The sequence below is a fragment of the Gossypium arboreum genome, chromosome 9, assembly GCF_025698485.1.
Source record: "Gossypium arboreum isolate Shixiya-1 chromosome 9, ASM2569848v2, whole genome shotgun sequence".
NCBI lineage: Eukaryota > Viridiplantae > Streptophyta > Magnoliopsida > Malvales > Malvaceae > Gossypium > Gossypium arboreum.
This window is the reverse complement of record NC_069078.1, coordinates 36,842,861-36,867,220: the sequence shown is the minus strand read 5'-3', so window position 1 is coordinate 36,867,220 and position 24,360 is coordinate 36,842,861.

Genomic DNA, 24,360 nt, shown 5'->3' with positions numbered 1-24,360 from the left:
CACATCGAGTTTGCTTATAATCGCTCTGTTCACTCAAGCAACCAAATTCTCTCCTTTTGATCGTCTATGGATTTAATCCTCTTACTCCTCTTGATTTATTACCTTTTCTGTTGATCGGTTTGTCCATACAGATGCAAGGAAAAAGGCTGAATTTGTCAAGGATTTACATAGGAAAGTTCGAGAGAATATTGAATCTCGAACCGAGCAATACGTCCAACGAGCCAACAAAGGACGAAAACGAGTTGTATTTGAACCCGGAGGCTGGGTCTGGGTGCACATGAGAAAAGAAAGGTTTCCAGCTCAACGAAGATCTAAGTTGTTGCCGCGAGGAGACGGCCCCTTCCAAGTCATCGAGCGAATCAATGAAAATTCGTATAAGCTTGACTTACCAGGTGAGTACAATGCTAGTGCTAGTTTTAATGTCTCTGACTTGACTCCTTTCGATGTAGATACTGACTTGAGGACAAGTCATTTTCAAGAGGGGGAGGATGATACGATCACGGCTTCCCATAAGCCAAGTCCAAGCCGAGATCCGATGATGCTACCTCAAGGGCCGATCACAAGGGCTCGTGCAAAACAATTTAAAGAAGCTGTTATAGCTTTAGTTCAGCATGTGTGGGATGATGTCAATGCTAGACCTATCGAACCAGTTAGTGGCCATTTTGGAAATCCATGCCGAACTTTTCTACAAGTTCATTTCAGCTCACCAAGCTCACCTTCAGTTCAAGTTAGGTCCCATGTAGCTCCACACCAGCTCATTAGCTCGGAACCAGCTCATTATCAACTCACGAGTTTAGGCCCAGCTCGGGTTTAGCTCATGAATTAACCATCAGCTCATGGAGTTCACTTTGAATTCATTTGACTACTATTGACTTTTTAATTAATAAGTTAATAATTAGTTAATTAATATCCTACATATTAAATTTAGTTCACATTAGTTATATTAAGTATGTCTTAAAAGTGTTTATTGATGATAATTAAATTTGTCATAACCGAATTTAATGTTGATATTTGTGTTCACATTAGTTTGAATTAATTATGTTCACATTTCTTGTAGGAACGCAATGGACATAAGGAGATTAAAACCAAGCATGAATCTTGAAGTTGCATGGACGGTTGGGGGGCTTGAATCTCTTAGGTGCATGTTCGGCCAAGTGCATGTATGACCATATTCAATGTCTTTAAGGTTCATGAATGTTTCCATTCATGTATGGTGTGCTATCTCTTCATTCTCCAAGGTGACCATTCGACCAAAGGGCACTCACACATGCATGAAGATAGCTTGGCCAATTTGCTTCCCCATGACTCTCCTTAATTCGTTCACACCTATGTTCACATGGCAAGACCATTCGGTTCACCTTGTTCACACTAGAAGACTCTTCAACATTCAGTTTCACACACATGATGGCCTTTGGAGTGTCCACAATTAATTCATACTTTTTGGCCAAACATTGCTTCATTTAACAAGGTTGGCCGAATCTACAAGTGACCATTGGATATCATGCATTCACTTTGAGTTTTCTTAAGCATGAAGATGCATTCATCCACCATTCCCAAAACCGAATCTGGTCATGCATATTAAGAGTTATTTTTCTAGAATTTTCTTTTAATTAATTTGTAAGTATGAAAGGCCATTCGGCTACCTAGACTTAGGCTTATAAATACATGTTCAATTTCCATGTAAAGGACTTTTGAAACTTTTGGGAATGTTATGCTGCCAAAATCGTGAGGCAAACTTTTCTTATATTTCGTTCAAAGATTCGTTTGGCGTTCCTAGCGTTCTAGTTGTGTCAACCGTGTTCTTTGTTGAACCCGAACTTATCACTATACGTAGTGTGGCGTTCAACATACCGAGGTTCCTATCTTGTTAGATAGTGGGTCGAGGTTTCCCTTACCAAACCTATAACCAAACTCAAAAGGCTAAATCAACGGGTCGATACCATTTCGGTATTTGGTTCTTGAAAGTACCTTTAGTAGTTCAAACCCGTTCTTTCTTCTTTACCTAATCGAACCTAAACCGACCAATTTGTTCAGAACAGATATATGTGGCAGAGCCACCAAATTAGATAATTGTGGCATAGCCACCAGGACGCTTCCTCCATAAAATAACCCATGTCCCCATGCAACAGATATACAATCATGGCATACATCATACAGAATTAAATCATCATGCTTTTCAGTCAAAAGTAACCCTAGGGGTATAATGGTAATTTTGCACCTAAGGGTATATCAGTAATTTCTATACATAGGGGTATTCAAGTAAATTCACTATTCTTAAGGTTTTCATGCATAACATAGCCATTTTCGTACGACCAGAAACACTTACTGCATTTTCTTACCGAATTGGGCCCGTTGGCCCACTATCCCGATTTTGGCCCTTTAAGCCCAAAAACATCGAAATGCACAGAATTGCACACTCTACAGTCTTATCCCTTTAATCTACCATATACATCAAACTATTAATCTCACGAGCTTTCGCACACTTGCATGTTTTCAAAATACCGGCTTTTCAGCATTTCAGCTATAGAAAATGAATTACGTATTAACCCCTTACCATATTCGGCCAAAAGCACCTTAGGCACTAGTGATCCTACCTTTGCAGAAGTTAGCGATTATGTCTGGATCCAGTCGTTCCACTTGTCCAAGCCTTCGATCAGCAGCCTTTAGATCCCACTATTATCAAAATAAAATAGTTATAACATCCCTTAGAGCTACAAGCCCAAATCGACAGCCTCCCTAACCTTTAGGGGTTTCAGCTTTTCTAAAACCCGAAATAAAGATTAAGTTCAAAAACTTACCAACGGTTCCTTCGGTCAATGATTTCAACTAACTCCTACTCAATTCTGATGCAGATCTAACTCCTCAAATGATAACAAAAGTCGAGCCTTTAGTAATCTTAAAATTAGACTATGATCCTATGGCTATGCGTTTTCGGCTTTTTGTAACAGTGAAGAAAATATGAGGGTTTTGTAGTGGCTTTATCGATAGAAACTTGGGGTTCAGAGGACTAGAGAATCGATTAAGAAAATGAGGGAAAATAAGAGGGTTTTGTTCACACCTTGTTCATTCATAACCAACATGTTCACACCTTGTTCACACCTTGTTCATTCATCTCCCATTCCTTAGCCATAAAGGTGACTATTTGGATGAAGGTGCAGCCGAACAGGTGACTATTTGGATGAAGGTGCAGCCGAACATGGACAAGCTTATTAAGTGTTAATTTTCTAGAATTTTCAAGAACATTCAAGGCTTATCTTACTTAGTTCATAAGTTCTGAATTTGCCTTTTCAGCTGGATTTGTAAGGCCTATAAATTTGGCCATTTGCATTGTGTAAGAGACTTTTTGCCAAATTTTTATTGAATTTAATCTTGTGAGAATTTTCTTCTCTAAACTTTGTTTGAGACTTTGTTGACTTATCTACCTAGTAGTGGCGTCAACCTGTTTCGTTCACCCTTATACCGAGGTTCCTACTTTGCTAAGTAGCGGGTCGAGGTTTATCACTTTCATCCTCCACCTTGAAAGCCTATAAGCATTTGTGTCGATATTTTATAATATTGGTTTGTGCTTGCTTTTAAGAACCCTTTTCTTCCATATCCATCATCTATTAACTTCTTTCACTTTCCCTTCCAATTTAACCGAACCTATACATAGCTTCCGTCCTATTTTCCCATCAACTTCATTTCAAAAGTGAATTGAACGATACTTTCTAATAGACGATCGGGCAACTCAGCATACGACTCGACTCTCCCCGAGGCTGTTCGTATCAAAAGGAAAGGTTGCAAAAAGGTTAAATAAACAATGATAGATGGTAGGCTAAAGCTTAAGAGTGAACCAACACAATAGACTTGTGTTGACCTGAAACTTAGAAAGAAATTAGGCTGAAAAGGGTAATGGAAAAATTAGTAAGGATCGTTTGATAGTAAACCTCGACCCGCTATCTACAAAGATAGTAACCTCGATATGGTGAACGCCACACTTGGATACAAGTGATAAGTTCAAAAAATAAACAGAATTGATGCCACAAGGGTTGCTTGATAAGCCAACTCAGTCTTTGGAGAACAATGGGAGTTGAACACTCACAAAGTAATAAGATATTATCAAATTCATCAAAAAAAAAAGTCCTTTTACAAAGGCTGATTTCTGCTATTTATAGTGCTAGAATAGGCTAGACATTCTCACAAGAATTCATCTTAATGTGCTAATTAAAAATTGAAATAAAGTTTAAGTCTTTTGACATTCTTGAACCAAATAACTCCATTCTTGAATTCTATTCAATTCAGCTGAATGGATGACCATAAATGCTTAAAAAATGACTCTAAAGTTGTCCCTTGGCTAGCCGAATAGACACTAGCTCCTTAATGACATTTTGAATGCTTTGAGTTAATTTTTGAAGTAACAAAAATGGCTGGTAGATGAAGAGGTTGCTGCTGAAATAAAAGGATCGTATAATGATTCTTAAAGCTCCTTAAATGATGTATAAAACCTCATTTGTAACAGCCCCTTGCTTGTAACTGAAAATGACTTGAAAAGCCACTTTATTGAATGTGTAACAACCTTGAATTGTAACAGTTATGAGCTGAAGAGTTACCTGCATTTAAACACATTAAAAATTAAACTTATTAAACACATTTAAGCACTTATTTAACATGCACTCATTAAAACTTAACTTAGATAAATGGGCTAAAACCTATGCAACAATTATTCCAAAAACTAGTTAAATTAATAGAAGCATAATTAATTAAACTTAAACCATGCATCAATAAATGATCCTAGTAACTAGATTATTTAGGAGCAACACTTATTAAATGAAGTTCAACAAAAACTCTATTAATTAAAATAAACTAAGATGAGTTGAATAAAGTCCAGCAACTCATTTATTGAAATTAGATGAGTTTATTAAAATTCAAGTTCAACTTGCTATTAATTGCAAGTGACACCAATTGAGCTATTCCATCCATGGCTATTGGATTCGGAATCGTGTTCTCCCAAGCTCGATCCATATAGCTTGCTAACGCTTCTTGAAATTTCTTAGCTCGTGATCGAGTTATAGGTTCTCGTGGCAACTCAATGGATTCTGTAGTAATTTCCCGAGCTATGGTTGCATCATCATACCTCGATTCAAAATTTCTTGGTTTTTCCTTATTGAAAGATGCATATGTTAACGATGCTGATTTTGATGATATCTTTATTACTTGTGAGAATGGTGCTTTTGAGAATTTTTATAGGTACGAAGTGATACGAACCTGATACGAACTGCCTCGGGGAGAGTCGAATCGTATGCGAGTTTGCCCGATCGTCTACAAGAAGTTACGTTGGGTTTAATTGAAAAGGTCGGATGAAGGAAGGAAGGATATTGGTTTTGGGTTCGGATTAGAATAGGTAAGAAGAATTTGAAAGTTCGGGTTTGGAGTCTGAATAGGTAAGGATGAAGGAATTGGTTCAATTAGGCAAGGGGGAATTGAAGAAATGGAATAGTCGGTTTAGGTACAATTGGTAAATGGAGAAAGGGGGTTGAACAAAAAGTGCAAACAAGAACCAATACTGATTTGGTATCGACCCGTTGTTTATAAGCTCTTTTAGTTCAGTTTGGAATTGGTAAATAAAAACCTCGACCCACTATCTAACAAGATAGGAACCTCGGTATGTTTGAACGCCACACTACGATTAGTGATAAGTTCGGTTTCGACAAAGAACAACAGTTGACACACTAGATGTTAGGAAGCCAATCGAATCTTTGAACAAAATTTGAGAAAAAGTTTTGCCTAACAAATTCGGCAGCATAACATTAACAAAAGTCTCAAAAGTTCTTCACGTGAAAAAAAATAACAAGTATTTATAGGCCTAAAGTCTAGGTAGCCGAATGGCTTTTCATGCTTACAAATTAAGTAAAAGAAAATTCTAGAAAATTAATCCTTAATGTGCATGACTAGATTCTGCTATGGAACATGAATTGTGAATGCTTCATGTTAAGAAATGACAAGTGGATGAATGAAGCTCCAAGGGACACTTGCTAGGTTCGGCCTCTCTTGTTTAATGAAGCAATTAAGTGGCAACCTTTAGCCAAAAATCATGAATTAAATGGTGTAACTCCAAGGGCCAAAATAGGTGTGAATGCCGTAACCTGAAGAGTCCATAGGTGTGAACATGGTGAACCAAAAGGACTTGTTGTGTGAACACAATGTGAACGGAATGTAGAGGTTCATGGAGGAAGTCATTCGGCCAACCATCTCATACATGTATTATGTCCCTTTGACCGAATAGTCACTTGTGTAGATGAAGAGGTAGCACAACATTCATGGCTCTTGGTCATTCATGAACCTTTGGAATTAATGTACCTTGCCATTCATGCATTCCATGATTCATGCATCTTGAGTATCCATGCACCTTAGCCGTCCATGCACCCTCCAAAAGACATGTTGCTTCAAGCTCCATACATCCATTGAGTTTCTACAAGAAAATGTGAACAGAATTAATTCAAGCTAATGTGAACACAAATGTAAACATTAAATTCGGTTATGACAATTTAATTAATATCAATAAACACTTTTAAGACATATTTAATAAAACTAATGTGAACTAAATTTAATATGTGGTTTATTAATTAACTAACTAATGAACTTATTAAATAAAATTTAATAGCAGTCAAATGAAGTCAAAGTAGTCTTCATGAGCTAGAATTCAACTCATGAGCTAAAACCGAGCTGGACTTGGACCCATGAGCTGGTAGTGAGCTGGACCCAGTGGGAACTGGAAGTGAGCTGGTGGCGAGCTCGATGAGTTGAGCTGGACTTGCAGGGTAGTTGCATGGTGAGTTCAAGGAACTGGAATCAGCTTTCTCGGGCGTCCTAATGGCGTTTCCATCCAAAGTTGAGCTACAAAAGCTGTGATGGACTCCTTAAACTTCTTGGCTTGAGCTCGAGTAACAGGACCTTGTGGTAGCACCATAGAATCCTCGCTCGAACTAGCTGAACCATGGGGCGCGATCACATCAGAACCCGCCCCACGAATGCTTACTGAGCCAAGCATAGGATTGTTGGCAAGCTGATCCTAGCTTATTTCCAGCTCCACGAGCTCCGTCCAGCTCAATTCGAGCAGCAAGTGAACAACTCAACAAGCTGACTTGGCTCGTTTCAGCTCAAAGGAGTTCAATTTGATACAAAGCTAGCTCGTTGAGCTGATTTTAATTTATTTATTTTTATGCTGAAATAAATTCATTTAGTACTGTTAGTTAATTAGTTAATTTTGTTCCAAATAAATAATTACTTAAATTTGGACATTTTAATTTAATGTATTAAATATGTTTAGCATTAATATAGGTGTTTAATATGTCTGGTTTAGGACATAATTTTAATAAATATCTGATTTGGAAAAAAAATTAATTAGTTGCTGCTAATTTAATTTGTCCAGCCGCATGACATAAATTACATTGGTTTTAGTTTCTACCGATTTTAATGTGTCTTAACTCATTAAATTGTTGTCTTATTTTGCAGTAAATGTAAAGCATGGGACGGAAATAACAAGGAGAGCATGCTGGTTGATTTAATTTAATAAGCTCTTTGGGCTGCTAGTTGACTGGATTAAATGAAGCTCTTGGTGGCCGAATTTAATGTGTTCTAGTGTGGTTTAAATTTGCAGCAGAACACATGCATGGATCGGCCTAGGGAAAGGCTGAATTAACTTCACTTTCCAGCTGACTTTTCGTGAATAGCAATAGTCAAGGAGGATTAAATTTAGTAGCAGCCTTTTCCTCTATTCTAGATGACGCCTTGAGCATTGCAATGGACAGCTTCTTCACTAAGTATTTAGCTGAATGGAGCTGACCTTTGAAGTCTTCCAAGCTGACTTAAAAGCCCCTTTGACCGTCCAGCTGCAAGCATGCACTTGGCCGAACATACCAAGGGCCATTTGAGCACATTTATCCCTTCAGATGTTAAGGAAGCTCCAAGGAAATTTCCAAGGCCTATTCTAGCATGTTCTAGCCGATTCTAAATGTCCAATGAGCTGCGAAGAGTGACCATTCGGCTTGTTTATCATTTTGCCTATAAATAGTTGTTTAAAACATTTTAAAAGGGACTTTTGCCGAATTTATAGCCGAATTCTTGTTCTTGTGAGAATTTTCTTCTCTAAGTCTCGTTTAAGATTTTTGTTGGCTTATCTACCTAGTAGTGGCGTCAACCTATTTCTTTTACGAAACCAAACTTATCACTAGTTTAGTGTGGCATTCAAAACCCATTATACTAAGGTTCCTATCTGTCTAGATAGTGGGTCGAGGTCCATTTCGTTTCAACCATCCCTTCTTAAGAACTAATAAGTCTCGGGTCGATATTTGCTATATCGGTTCAACTTGTTCTTAGGACCAACCATACCATATTTCGTCCATTTACCAAATATTCCAATTCAACCGAATTTCGTTTCTTTCCTAAACCATAAACAACCTACCAACTATCCTAACTTCTGATGTGAGCACGCCTGGGGCATCTTCGAATGCATATCAAGATTCAATTGAGCTTCCAAAAACACCCATAACTCGAGCTTGTGCTAAGCATTTCCTAGAAGCTATTTTAGCTTCTAATGCAAAACCTTGGTTTGAAACAAGGGCCAATGCTCACAAAATCAGCTCGAAGAAACTATCCAAAGAAAATGTGCATTTTTGGCAAGCTGATCCTAGCTCATTTCCCGCTCCTCGAGCTCCGTCCAGCTCAACTCAGCTCATTTGAGCTCGTTTCAGCTCATTTGAGCTCAATTGAGCTTACTTTCAGCTCGTTCTTTATTTCAATAAATTAAACTAAGTTTTAGTTTTATACTAATTAGTTTGCTACAGCTCATTAATGAAAATCCTAGCTCAAATAAGTTCATTAAATGTGTTCACTTAGTTTGAGCTAGCCGAACTTAATGCTACTAGCTAGTTTTTAATTAATGTGTTTAGTTTAGCTTAGCATGATGTTTATGATGCTTAGTTCATGCTCTTAACATGTTCAGCTGAATATACATTGGGATTTAATGTGTTCATGTTTCTTATAGGTTCAGCCGAATGTATTGAGTACATTTAATGAGATTCATGCACGGCTAGGTACATGGAATATAAGAGTTCATGCATGAACGAATTTATGCATGGTGGGCTGGCTATTGGTGATCCCTAAGCAACCTTTTGGCCAAGAGTTAAGTTCCACAAAGTGACCGAATACATGAAGGAGCCATTAATGCAAGTACATGCATGGCTTAATACATTGTATGGAAGGATGCATGCACAACTAGTGTTCAATGGATGGCATTTGAAGGAATTCATGTATTGGGTACGTTCATGCAAGTGGGGGCTATTTTATGTACATGTATTTGAAGATTCATGGATCGTAATTAAGGAAGAACATGCATTGGGACGTTTCATGCATGTATCATGCATATCTAAGATGTCCATCCAAGTATTCAAGGTACATTCAAGCCTCATTTGGCCAAAGGAGATGTAAGGAGTATTAAAGGGTTGCACATTCATGAACTATGGCTTTTCTTCTAGGCTAAGTATGCATGAATGCATCAAGTGAAGCAACATGATGGTTCAGCCAATTCATGCACCATCTTCAAGCATGAACCAAATTTTAATGCTTTTGTGTGAACATGTTAACTACAAACGTGAACAGAATTTAAGTTAGTGTGAACATCATAGATGCCGAATATCAATAGGCATCTTAGGCTTATAAATAGTTTGCTCATTTCATGTAAGAGGGACTTTTGCCAAATTTGTTAATAAACATTGTTCTTGTGAGGTTGCTTCCTCTCATATCTCTTACAAGTTTCGAAAGACTTATCTAGCTTGTGCTAGTGGCGTCAATCATCCTTGTTTGAACTTATCACCAATCTTGGTGTGGCGTTCACCTATCCATCTATTCATCCTTTTCACCTTAACAATATAGGAATCGGGGTGACACTTCTTAGTGTTGAATCATTCCTGACGTTGAGTTCATTTTCCATTTCCATTTCAAATTTCTTTCTTGTTAACCAAATCGAGCCTTCTATCCTTCATCCATATTTGCTACCCATAGCCGAACCTATTATTAAACTTACCCTTCTTCGAAACCTTCCACTTATCCTATTCTATTCTTTTACTTCTATTACTAAAATTCGAGGCACGAACAACTCTCTCGACTACGATCGGGTAACTAAGTGAATTCGACTCAACTACCCGGGCTGGATCACACCAACTTCCTTCTTTCTTAAACCTAAACTAATCACCCTTCTCGAACCTCAACTTTTGACATTCAAGTCTCAATTAAACCCGAAATCACTTCTCCATTCCATTCTAATCAACACCTTCTCGTAGACGATCGGGCAATCTACATACGACTCAACTCAAGTTGAGGTGAGCTCGTATCACGAAGGGTATCTTTTCAAGGAAGGAAAGCTATACATTCCTCGAGGTTCTATTCGAGGCTCACTTGTGCATGAGGCACACAATGGAGACCTCATGGGACATTTTGGAGTAAGCAAGACTTTGGCAACCCTCCAAGAACACTTTTATTGGCCCAAAATGAGGAAAGATGTCGAACGAATATGTGAGCGATGCGTAACGTGTAAAAAGGCTAAGTTCAAGGTTCAACCTCACGGACTATGCACCCCTTTGCCCATTCCTGAAGCGCCCTAGATGGACATCTCCATAGACGTTGTCCTAGGATTGCTGCAAATGAAAACAGGGAAGAACTCTATCTTTGTCATTGTAGATCGATTCTTGAAAATGTCTCATTTTATTGCATGTACAAAAATTGACGATGTTGTTCATGTTGCTAACCTTTTCTTTAGGGACATTGTTCGGTTGCACGGCATCCCATGAACCATCATGTTCGATCGAGATGTAAAGTTTTTAAGTCATGTTTGGAGATCATTGTGGGGAAAATTAGGAACAAAGTTACTGTTTTCAACCACCTGCCACCCCCAAACAGATGGCCAAATGAAAGTGGTCAATCGTGTACTATCTACACTACTTCAAGCCATCATCTAAAAGAATTTAAAAATGTGGGAGGATTGTTTTCCGCATATAGAGTTTGCCTATAATTGATCTGTCCATTCGGTGACAAAATACTCACCTTTTGAAATAGTTTACAATTTTAATCCTTTAACACCCTTAGACCTAGTGCCTTTGCCTAATGATCAACTTGTCCATGCAGATGCTAGGAGAAAGGCCCATTATGTTAAGGATCTACATCAAAAGGTGTGGGCCAACATTGAGACTAAGACCAGACCTATGTGCGAAAGGCAAACAAAGGGTGGAAATAAGTTGTCTTTGTACCCGATGATTGGGTTTGGGTTCATATGTGCAAAGAATGCTTCCCAGCCCAACGGAGATCTAAGTTATTAACCCGAGGAGATGGATCATTCCAAGTCATTGAAAGAATCAATGAGAACTCCTACAAACTAGATTTACCAGGTGAGTATAACATAAGTGCAACTTTCAATGTGTTTGACTTATCCCCATTTGATGAAGAATCCAAATTGAGGACAAATCACTTCGAAGAGGGGGGATGATGCAAGCACGCCCTGGAGTTGCTCGAGCCCGAATCCGGTCGAGCTACCCCAATGCCCCATTATGCGAGCATGAGCTAGATCCTTTAAAGAGCATGTTTCGACCTTAGCTGCTCACATATGGAATGAATTCATGGCTGGATGCATTGAAGGAGCTCAAATAAGCTCAAAAAGGACTTCTTGTGATACGATCACGTCCCAGAGTGCACCAAGTTCCAACAAGGATTCAACGATGCTGCCCCAAGGACCAATTATGTAAGCTCGAGCTAAGCAATTCAAAGAGGCCATCTCGGCCTTAGTTAACCAATTGTGGGGTGGGGCTTTGGTTGGAGAAATAGAACAAGTTGGGACCAATTCAACAAAGATTCCTTGCAACATATTGCAAACCGATTTCAGCTCAATTCCAACTCTTTGAACCCGTTCCAACTAAATTGAACTTTTTTTTATTTTATTTTTCAGCTTTGCATTTAGTTGCATTTTAATCCTTGCATTTAAGCATCTTAGTTTAATAAATGAGTTGCTGACCATTAATTCAACTCATCTTAGTTTAATTAATTGAGTTTTTATGAACTTGATTCAATAGTTGCTTCTTTAAATAAACTAGTTATTAGGATAATTTATTAATGCATGAGTTAAAGTTCATTTAATAATGCTTCTTTTAATTAAACTAGTTGAAGAAATAAATGATGCATAACTGATAGTTAATTTATTTAAGATAGTTGTTAACTAGTTTTTAAAGTTAATAATTGAATAAATGTGTCGGTTACATGTGTTAATTGCAGGTGACTTTCCAGCTCACATCCATTGGCTGTTATGCATTCAATAAGGTGACTTTTCAAGAGATTTCGGTTACAAAAGAGGGGGCTGTTACAAAAAGAGGTTTTATTACATCATTAAGAAGTTGTTTAATCAATTAAAGGAGAGAATTATTCTTCTTTAAATTGGGCAGCATCTTTTGTTTCAACTTCCATAACCGTTTGCTTCATGAGTAATCACTACATGCATTCAATCCTCCATCAAAGAAGCTGGTGTCTTTTCGGTTGGCCATGGAGACTTCAAAAGACTTTGAAAGCAACTTAAATTAATGAAATAAATTACATTGAAGGTTGGAGTTACTTGGGTTAGAATTTCAAAAGTTTTGGTTTTTCATTAGAGCTCATTATTAGCTTCATTAAAAGTCCATTCAGCTCCTTGAAAAGACCATTCGGCTAGCCCATGTTTAGCTATAAATTTTAGCTCATTTCATGTTGTAAGACAACTTTTGGACATTTTTGTTAATGATAAGCTGCCAAATTTGTGAGGATAACTTTTGTCTATTTTCGTTCAAGGATTCGTTGGCTACCTAGTGTTCTAGTTGTGTCATCCATTTTCTTTGTCAAAAACTGAACTTATCACTAGTAGTGATACGAGCACGCCTCCCGAGTTGCCAGCTGCCAATGTAGATCCTCTCGAGTTGCCCACAGGACCAATTACCCGAGCCCGAGCCAAGAGGTTCAAAGACACAATCTCAGCTCTAGTTGATCGAGCTTGGGCTGAATCTATCACCAGCTTACTCGAGAGTTCGTGGACTAGCTCACCGAGTCATCTTCGTAACTTAATCCTAGCTCGTCCAGCTCACAACTAGCTCAGCAAGCTCAGTTCCAGCTCAACAAGTTTACATCCAACTCAATTCTAGCTTATGAGCTTGTTCTCAGCTCAACTTCAGCTCTCGAGCTTGGACTTAGCTCGAATTTAGCTCATGAAGTTATTTATAGCTTATTATATTGGTGTTGACTCTTTACTTGAATAAGTTCATTTATTAGCTATTATAAATTAACTATGTTTTTAATTAAGTTCACATTATAATTAAGTTATGTTTTATATTACATGTTTTAATTATGTAATAACCGAATTAATGTTTGGAATGTTTGTTCACATTTGTGCCGAATTTAAGGTGTTCACATGGGTTTTAATCAATTGATTTTTAATTCATGTAGGTACATAGCTTGGGACGCATGGTGCATGCGCAGTTTTGTTCAATGTATAGGGAGATTCATGCACGACCAGATTCAAAGCAAGGGAGGATTCATGCATGACTTCCTACAATGCATGGTGTGCTAACCAATGGTCTTCCAAGCACCTATTTGGCCAAGGGGTAGTTAATGAATTAATTTCCAAGTCAAATACATGAAGGAAGGCTAATGGATGATGCATGAACAGCTAGTTACAATGAACGAGAGAATGCATGTATGATTAGTTACATGAATTGTGTTGATTGTTTTGGCTTCCCTAAGTGACTATTCAGCCAAGAAACACTTGTTAGAAGATTCATTCAAGCCATAGCCGAATCTAGACAAGGCCATTAAGCTTCTTGCATCCAAGTTCATTCATTAATTTTTCCTTCATTAAGAAGCTGTCCATTGAAGATCCAATCAGCCGAATTTAGACAAGCACATTTAGTGATTTTATTCTAGATCATTCTAGCCTATTCAAGATGATTTCTTAGCTCTTAAGTCTTGTTAATTTGTCCATTCGGCTAGCTTTATGTAATGCTATAAATACTTAGCATATTTCAAGTTGTGGGACTTTTGCCAAATTTATAGCCAAACTTTTGTTCTTGTGAGAATTTTCTTCTCTAAGTCTCGTTTAAGATTTTTGTTGGCTTATCTACCTAGTAGTGGCGTCAACCTATTTCTTTTATGAAACTGAACTTATCACTAGTTTTTAATGTGGCGTTCAAAACACTTTATACCGAGGTTCCTATCTGCCTAGATAGTGGGTCGAGGTCCATTTTGATTCAACCGTTCCATCTTAAGAACTAATAAGTCTCGGGTTGATATTTGCTAATATCAGTTCAACTTGTTCTTAGGTCCAATCTTTTCCTATCTTTGTCCACTACCCAAGTATCCCAATAAAACAAATTTCGTTTCTTTCCCGAACCAAAACAACCTACCAAATATCCTAACTTCTTTCTTTCTTGAACCTAAACTTAACCACCATTCTTGAACCTAAACTTTGACATCCAAGCCTCTTTCAAAATCAAACTTACTTCTCCATTCCATCTCATCGACACTTTCTCGTAGACGATCGGGCAATCTACATATGACTCAACTCATGTCGAGGCGAGCTCGTATCACGTAGTGTGGTGTTCAAACATATCGAGGTTCCTATCTTGCTAGATAGTGGGTCGAGGTCACCTCAATGATTTTAAAATCGAACTAAAGGGCTTATAAGCAATGGATCGATACCAAATCGGTATTGGTTCTTGTTTGCACTTTTGTTCAATTCATTTTTCTTTCTTAACCATTTGGTTTCAAAACTAATTTCATCTTTTCACATTTTTACTAATTCGAACTAAAACAAATTCTTTCTTTCCCACCATACCTTTTTCATACTTAAACCAGCTACTAATTTGTCAAAACAGCTTCATTCCAAACCAATTTCATTAAACTAAATTATCTTTGCTTCTTGTAGACGATCGGGCATTTTACATACAATTCAATTCATCACGAAGTCGGATCGTATCATTTGGCATCAGAGCTATTTAACGAGGAGTAGGAGCGTTCAAAATTACTCCCAGGATAGTCTATGACTCATCAAGTAAGTGAAAAAAAAAGTTTCAAAAAAATTCAAAAAATAAAAAAATAAAAAAAATTGAAAAAAATTCGAAAAAATTCGAAAAAATCCAAAAAAAATTTGAAAAAAATTGAAACTAGAACATTTTTTTACTTTTTCTCCATTTTTCGATCCTGAAACTCTTACTTTCTCATCCACTTCCATCCTTGACCTTTTCGCCACACTATACCTGAATTTTTTTTTTCTTGTAAGCCTACCCTGTATTAAATCACATCATCCCTTGTTACCCATTTGAAATCGACTACCTAGACTAAGGTTAAGCCTTGGCAAATCTGCTTATGAAATCACGAGAAAGGTAAAGAGATGTAAAAGGCACGAGAGTTGTGAGCACAATAGAGTAGATATAAAAGCCTATTCTCAAGCGTAAACACGAGGTTGAGTGAAATTCCTCTTTCTTTTCGAGTGATTGTGAGGTTTTTATGTGAGGTTCCTTACTAAACTCAATGTCACAAGAATTCGATCCTAACATGGAAGATCGTCTCGTACGACAACCTGTTCATAACGTTCCTGATTTGAACATGCAAGCTTTATTACGAGAGATGGAAAGACTCTTAGATCAAAGATTAAATCCCCTTGAAGATCGCCTATTCGAAGTCGAAGCGAGAGAGCAACGTGAAAGACCTCCTGAAGTAGTCGAAAGACCTCCTGAAGTAGTCCAACCTAGATGGGGGAGACCAAACCAACAACGGGAAAGACAAAGAGTTCAAGAAGATGATGTAAATGATCCTAGTGATCTTGAAAGTGATCAAGAGTCAAATGCAAGTAATCGTGGGAGGGAACCATGACATCGAGATAGGAGATGTGAAGATGATGATCTTAAGAACATCAAGCTCTCAATACCACTGTTCCAAGGTAGATCGGATCCGGAGGCCTATCTTGAGTGGGAAAAGAAGATCAAGTTGGTGTTTGATTGTTACAACTACTCTGAAAAAAAAAAGGGTGAAACTAGCAGCAATTGAATTCTCAGATTATGCCATGATCTGGTGGGATCAATTAACTACTAGTCGAAGATGTAATGGAGAATGACCAATCTCTACATGGACCGAGATGAAAGCAGTTCTGAGGCGATGATTTATCCCTTCTTATTACCACTGGGAGTTGCACCAAAAACTTCAAAATCTTACACAAGGTACCAAAAGCGTCGAAGACTACTACAAGGAAATGGAAATTGTGATGATTCGGGCATATGTCCAAGAGGATCCTGAAGCAACAATGGCACAATTTCTAGCTGGATTAAACCGAGACATAGTGAATGTCGTCGAGCTTCAACAATACCTTGAAGTGGTGGACATGGTTCATATGGCAATCAAGGTAGAAAAGCAACTTAAGTGTAAAGGCCCAAGCCGAGGTTTTACCACTTCTAACACATCCAAGTGGGGCCAAAGTTCGAGTAAGGTTTTCCAACATTTCGAGGAAAGGATACCATAGCACCTCCGAAAACCAACAAGCCTAACACAGAAGTAAACAAAGGCAAGGTACCTGAAGTTTCTTTTAATCGTAATCGAGACATCAAATGTTTCAAATGTCTTGGAAGAGGTCACATAGACAGTCAGTGCCCAAATCGAAAGACCATGGTGATTCGTGCTGATGGCGAAATCAAGACGGAGGATGAAGAAGAAAAGGAGTCTGAATTGGCTTCTGAAGCTGAGGAGGACTTAGAACAACCCGTGGAAGGTGAACTACTCATTGTCAAAAGGAGTCTTAGTCTCCAAGGCTTGGAGAACGAGCTACAACGGGAGAACATATTTCATACCCGATGTCAAGTAAGAGGAAAAGTTTGTTGTGTCATCATCGACGGTGGTAGTTGTAAAAACGTAGCAAGTACGATGATGGTTGAAAAGCTTGGTTTGCCAACTACCAAGCATTCGAGCCCTTATAAACTTCAGTGGCTCAACGATGGCGGAGAACTTAAAGTGACCAAGCAAGTACTCGTTTCTTTTACCATTGGAAAGTACTCAAATGAAGTATTATGTGACGTTGTTCCGATGCATGTGGGCCATCTACTCCTTGGTCGTCTGTGGCAATTTGATCGGCGAGTGCTACACAACGGGTATACCAATCGGTACACTTTCAAGTTTAAGGGAAAGAATGTTACGTTGGTGCCGTTAACTCCCAAACAAGTTTACGATGACCAATTGAAGTTGAAGGCATCCGTTGAACAAATAAGAGAGAAAGAAAAAGAAGATTGTAAAAAATTTAAGAAGAAAAAAATAAGAAAAAGAAAACAAAAGAGAGCGAAAAGAAAATCAGCAAAGAAAAAGAATAAAAAGAGAAGGAAATTGAAAAAATGAGTGTCTTTGCAAAAGTTAGTGAAATTCGAAAAGAGTTAGTAATGAATCACCCTGTTCTTGTACTCATGTACAAGGAAACCTTGTTTTCTACTAACGAATTACCCGACACCCTACCTTCTTCTATTTTGTCTTTATTGCAGGATTTTAAAGATATTTTCCCGGAGGAAGTTCCGAATGGTCTACCACCACTTCGTGGAATTGAACATCAAATAAACTTTGTGCCAGGAGCTATTATTCCAAACCGTCCTGCTTATCGAGCCAATTTGGAAGAGACTAAAGAACTACAACGGCAAGTCAATGATCTGTTGGAAAAAGGCTACGTTCGTGAGAGTCTTAGTCCTTGTGTTGTACCTGTTTTGCTAGTACCGAAAAAAGACGGAACATGGTGAATGTGTGTAGATTTCCGAGCTGTAAACAAGATCACCATCAAATACCGTCATCCAATTCCTCGCCTTAACGACATGCTTGATGAACTCAACAGAGCCAATGTGTTTTTGAAAATTGACTTAAAAAGTGGTACCACCAAATTAGGATGCGAGAATGAGACTAGTGGAAAACGGCATTCAAGACCAAACATGGGCTGTACAAATGGTTGGTCATGCCATTTGGCCTAACCAACGCCCCCAGCACTTTCATGAGGTTAATGAACTATATTGTTAAGGTCCTTTATTTCGAAAATATATTGATATATAGCAAGTCGATTGAAGACCATGTAAGGCACCTTAAATCAGTTTTGGAAGTTTTACGTAAAGAAACATTATATGCTAACCTCAAAAAGTGTTCTTTCTGTTCTGATAAAGTTGTCTTTTTAGGATTTGTGGTTAGCGCGGAAGGTCTCGAGGTAGACCAAGAAAAGATCAAGGCCAACGAGTATCACGCAAGTCCAGAGTTTTCATGGCCTAGCAAGTTTCTATCGATGTTTCGTTCAAAATTTCAGCACCATTGCTGCCCCTCTTATGAGCATCATTAAAAAGAACTCTACTTTCTATTGGAATGATGAGGAAGAAAAGTCGTTTGTTAAAATTAAGGATTTCCTTACTAATGCTCCTTTACTTGCTCTTCCAAATTTCTCGAAGACCTTCGAGGTTGAGTGTGATTGATACGATCCGCCTCGGGGTGAGTCGAGTCGTATGTGAGTTTGCCCGATCGTCTACAAAGGAATAGCGTTCGATTTGTTCAAAAGGATGTTTTAACGTAAATAATGGCGGAAGCTATGTAAAAGGATTCAAAGATGGGTTTATGGATATGAAGTTTATGTAGATGGGTTTATGGATATAAAGTTTTTGTAGGTTTGGTTATAATGAAACGAAAAGATGGAATGGAATGGAAATGAAAATGATCTCAAAAACAAACATGAACCAATATTAGAAAATATTGACCCAAATGTTTATAAGTTTTCAAGGTGGTCGGATGGAGAATATGAGAACCTCGACCCGCTACTTAGCAAAGTAGGAACCTTGGTATGTTTGAACGCCACACTACGAGTAGTGATAAGTTCAGTTTTCAACAAAGAAAATGGATGACACAACTAGAACACTAGGTAGCCAACAAATCTTTGAACGAAAACAGAGAAAAGTTTGCCTCACAAATTTGGCAGAATATCATTCAAAAATGTCCAAAAAGTAGTCTCCCAAAAGGCTTGGTTACAAGAATTTATAAGGCTAAAATGAGCTAGCCGAATGGTCACATAGTAAAGTGCTATTAAAGGGCTAATTATAAATTAAAGACTTTTGAAATTCTAGAGTCAATAACTCCTCTCTTCAACTAGCTGAATTAATGTCCTTAAAGGCTTGAAAAATGACTCTTGATTTTCCCTTTGGGTAGTTAAATAGACTCCAGCCACTTTAATGAAATTTGCAATGCATAAATTGTCCATTAAGTAGCAAAAAAAACGTTGGGGTATTTGAACAAGCTGCTACCAGATTTTAAAGGACATGAAATGCTCCTTTAAACTCTCTTTTAATGATGCTTAATGCTTCCTTTATAACAGCCCCCTCTTTTGTAACCAAAATAACTTGAAAAGTCTCCTTTATTGAATGCGTAACAGCCTTTGTGAATTGAAAAGTCACCTGCAATTAGAACATATGTAACCGTCACATTTATTCAATTATTAAGCTTTAAACAAATTAAAAACTACGTAAATAAATGAACACACACTTATGCATCATTTATTCCAACAACTAGTTAATTAAAAGAAGTATTTAATGAACTTTAACTCATGCACCAATAAATTAACCTAGTAACTAGATTAATTAAAGAAGCAACTCATTAAATTAAATTCATCAAATAAACTCATTTAATTAAACTAAGATGAGTTGTATTAATGACCAGCAACTCATTTATTAAACTAAGAGGCTTAAATGCAAGTATTAAAATGCAAACTAAATGCAAAGCTAAAAGAAATAAATAAAAGTTCAATTTTGTTGGAACGGGTTCAAGGAGCGGAAATTGAGCTGAAATTAGTTTGCAAAATGTTGCAAGGACACTTTATTAAGCTGGTCCTAACTCGATCTATTTCTCCAACCAAAGCCTCACCCCATAGTTGATTAACTAAGGCCGAAATGGCCTCCTTGAATTGCTTAGCTCGAGCTCGCGTAATTGGTCCTTGGGGCAGCACCATTGAGTCCTTGCTCGAACTTGATGCACTCCAGGTCGCGATCGTATCAGTGATGCCTCAGGCGTTGGAATTGGAGCTATTTTGACACAAGAAGGACGACCTATGGCCTATTTTAGTGAAAAGATTAGTGGAGTTGTACTCAACTATCCGGTATATGATAAAGAGATGTATGCGCTCATACGAGCCCTTGAAACGTGGCAACATTATTTATGGCCAAAGGAGTTTGTTATACGTTCTGATGATAAAGCTTTAAAGCACATTAAAGGCCAGCACAAATTGAATTGACGTCACGCAAAATGGGTGGAGTTTCTTGAATCGTTTCCCTATGTTATAAAATATAAAAAAGGTAAAGATAACATAGTGGCTGATGCACTTTTGAGAAGGTCCACTCTATTGTCATATTTAGACTCCAAAATTCTTGGTTTTGCTTTTTTAAAAGACTCTTACACAAATGATTCTAATTTTGGTGAGATCTTTGTTGCGTGTAAGAATGGTGTGTTTGAAAACTTTTATAGGTATGAAGGCTTTCTTTTTAAAGAAGGTAAACTTTGCATTCCTTGTGGCTCTGTTAGAGACTTATTAGTGCACGAGGCCCATAGTGGTGGACTTATGGGGCACTTTGGAGTCAACAAAATGCTTGCAACCCTTCAAGAACACTTTTATTGGCCGCGAATGCACAAATATGTGGAACAAGTTTGCGAGAGGGGTATAGCTTGTAAAAAGGCTAAATAGAAGGTTCAATCACATGGTTTATATACGCCATTACCTATTCCTAAAGCTCCGTGGGTTGATATCTCCATGGACTTCATTCTTGGACTACTGTGCACAAAAATGGGGAAGGATTCTATCTTTGTGGTTGTCGATTGTTTTTCAAAAATGTCTCATTTTATTGCTTGCACTAAAACTGATGACGCTGTTCATGTTGGAAATTTGTTTTTCAGAGACATCATTCGACTTCACGGCATTCCTTGTACCATCGTATCGGATCGTGACGCAAAATTTTTGAGTCACTTTTGGAGATCCTTGTTGGGAAAATTAGGAACCAAACTATTATTTTCAACCACCAGCCACCCCCAAACTGATGGCCAAACGGAAGTTGTTAATTGGGTCTTGTCAATGTTACTTCGGGCCATCATTCGTAAAAACTTGAAGTCTTGGGAAGATTGCCTACTGCATATCGAGTTTGGCTACAATCGCTCTGTCTATTCTGCTACTAAATATTTGCCTTTTGAAATTGTATACGGTTTCAATCCATTGACACCTTTAGATTTATTACCTTTGTGATGTAAGCACGCCCGAGGCATCCTCGAATGCAAATCAAGAACTAATCGAGCTTCTAAAAGGCCCCATGACTTGAGCTCGAACCAAGCAATTTCAAGAAGCTTTATCAGCCTTGCTGATTCACATTTTGGAAGAGAACAAGGCCTTAGACGTTGGAGAAGCTAAGGACACTCTTTTGAAGACCTAATGCACTCTTTTGCAAGCTGACTTTAGTTCCTCTCCAGCTCCCCCAGCTCAATTCAGCTCCAATCAGCTCACTTGAGCTTGTTTCAGCTTGTTTGAGCTTGATTTTAGCTTGTTTCAGCTCATTTCTTTTTCATTTCAATAAACTAAGTTTTAAATTTGTTTTTAATTAAGTTTGCTACAGCTCATGCCGAATTCCCTAGCTCAACTTAAGCTCACTAAGTGTTTTTGAATTATTTGAGCTAGCCGAATTTATTATGCTAGTTGACTTTTAATTATGTGTCTGAATTTAGTTAGTTTCATTTAATTTGTCTAGTTTCTGTTTAAATTATAATTATATGAATAATTATATTTTATTTAATTATGTGTTAATTCTTGTAGGTTCAGCCGAATGTGGAGGTACATTAATGGCAAGGTGCATGTACGGGTTTGTTCAATGAATGAGAAGGTTCATGCATGGTTCGGTTCAATGTTTGGAGGACTTATATTCATGTACATGGAGGAATAATTGCATGCAATAGATATTGAAGAATACATCTCCTTTAAACGGCACACATGCATGAATTAAGGACAATTAATGCAAGTTCATGTATGGCTAGGTTCAAGCTCCCTTCCAAGTTCCATGAATAGCCGAATATATGTGGGAGGACCCTTGGAGTTTCTATGCACCTATTCAGCCAAAAAACACCTCTTGGAAGCTTCATGCACCCCATGGCCGAACCTAGACAACCCATTGAGCTTCCAAAGGCTCACATTCATTCAAGGTGTTTATGCTCATACATGAAGCTGTCCAATACACTCCCATCAGCCGAATCAAGACTAGATAATTAATGATTTCATTCTAGAACATTCTAGTTAGTTCATGGCCGAATTTTCTTAGTCTTTAAGCTAGCTAATTTGTCCATTTGGCTACACAAGTTAGGCTTATAAACAGTTTGCTCATTTCATTGTAAAAGGACATTTGCCAATTTTGTTAATGAACATTGTTCTTGTGAGGTTGCTTCCTCTCATATCTCGTACAAGTTTCGAAAGACTTATCTAGTTTGTGCTAGTGGCGTCAATCGACCTTCCTTCTATCCATCCTTTCACCTTAACAATATAGGAACTGGGGTGACACTTTCTAGTGTTGAATCATTCCTGACGTTAAATTCACTATTCCATCCCCACCTTACATTATCTCTTTCTTATTGTTTCAAAACCGAACCATCCCTTCAACATCCTTTCTTGTTTCCTTAGTTGAACCTATCACTACCCTTTTGCATATCTTTTGAAAACATTCTGCTAATTCAACCCTATTCTTTCAATTCTATTTTCGAGACCGAGGAAAGAATAACCCTTCTCGTCTACAATCAGGCAACTACGTGAATTTGACTCAACTACCCGCGTCAGATCACATCATTTGGTATCAGAGCTTGTAAAACGAGAGGCACCGATGTTCGTATCAAGATTGAAATAGGTTCGTTGTGAAAAAAATTCAAAATTAAAAAAAAATTTAAGTTGTAATTTCGTTTTATTATTGTAAAAGTGCTAGCTTGAAGTTATAAAAAAAAGAAGAGAAATACGAAATATAAAAAAAAAGTGAAGTGATCAAGTTCTTTTCTTTTGTTTATATTTTGTTTTGATTGTCAAAATATTCTTTTCATCAACTTTTAACCCCCCATCTCCAAAACGCCACACTACACCAAAGAAAATTTTTCTTTTAGCCTACCCGTACACCCATAATTTTATCCCTTGTAACCATTTTGAAGCCGACCCCAAAGCACCAAGACGAGTCAAGAGAAACAAACTACGAGGTTACGAGAGTAAGTTTGAGTGGTAAAAGGCCAGAGAGTGTGAGAGCATCTGAGAGTTTGAAAAAGCCTAAAACGAGTGCAAACACGAGCGGAGTGTTCATCAATTATTTTCTTTTCGAGTGAACTAGTGAGGTTTGTGGTGAGGTTTTAACTATTATTAAAAATCAACATGGAACGAAATGTGGAGGAAAGACAACCCATTCAGAATGTGCCGGACTTGAACTTACAAGCCTTGCTTCGTGAAGTCGAGCAATTATTTGATCGTAAGTTGGAGCCAATACAAGAAAGACTCGACCAAGTGGAGGGAAGAGGTCGACGAGCAAGGACCCCAATAAGTCTGCCTAGAGAACGTGGCCAAAGGCAAGTTCGGGATGACAAGATTTCTGAACCAAGTGAAGCCGAAAGCAAAGCTAGTTCGAACATTAGAGACCAGAGGAGAGGCCAACATCATCATGGCCAACGAGAGTAAGAAAGGTTCGATGATGACTTGAAGAGCATTAAGTTATCAATTCCCCCATTTCAAGGCCGTTCGGATCCCGAGGCATACTTAGAGTGGGAGAAAAAGATCGAACTCATCTTCGAATGCCATAACTACTCGGAGGCCAAGAAAGTTAAGTTGGCTGCCATAGAATTCACCGACTATGCTATGATTTGGTAGGACCAACTTACCTCAAGCCGAGGCGAAATGGAGAGCGACCCATTAACACTTGGGCCAAAATGAAGGCTGTCATGCGATGGAGGTTCATTCCAATGCACTACCACCGTGAACTTTACCAAAAGCTCCAAAACCTTTCCCAAGCAAGGTACGAGGAGTGTCGAGGACTATTACAAAGAGATGGAAGTTGCTATGATCCGTGCGAACGTGGACAAGGATCGAGAAGCAACTATGGCTAGATTTCTGTTCAGACTTAATCGTGATATCGCCAACATCGTGGAGCTACAACCCTATGTTGAGATAGTTGATATGGTCCACATGGCCATCAAGATCGAGAAACAACTCAAGAAGAAAGGTGCTGCCCGAGGTTATTCAACCACTAATGTGCCCCGATGGAGCCAAGGCACAAGCAA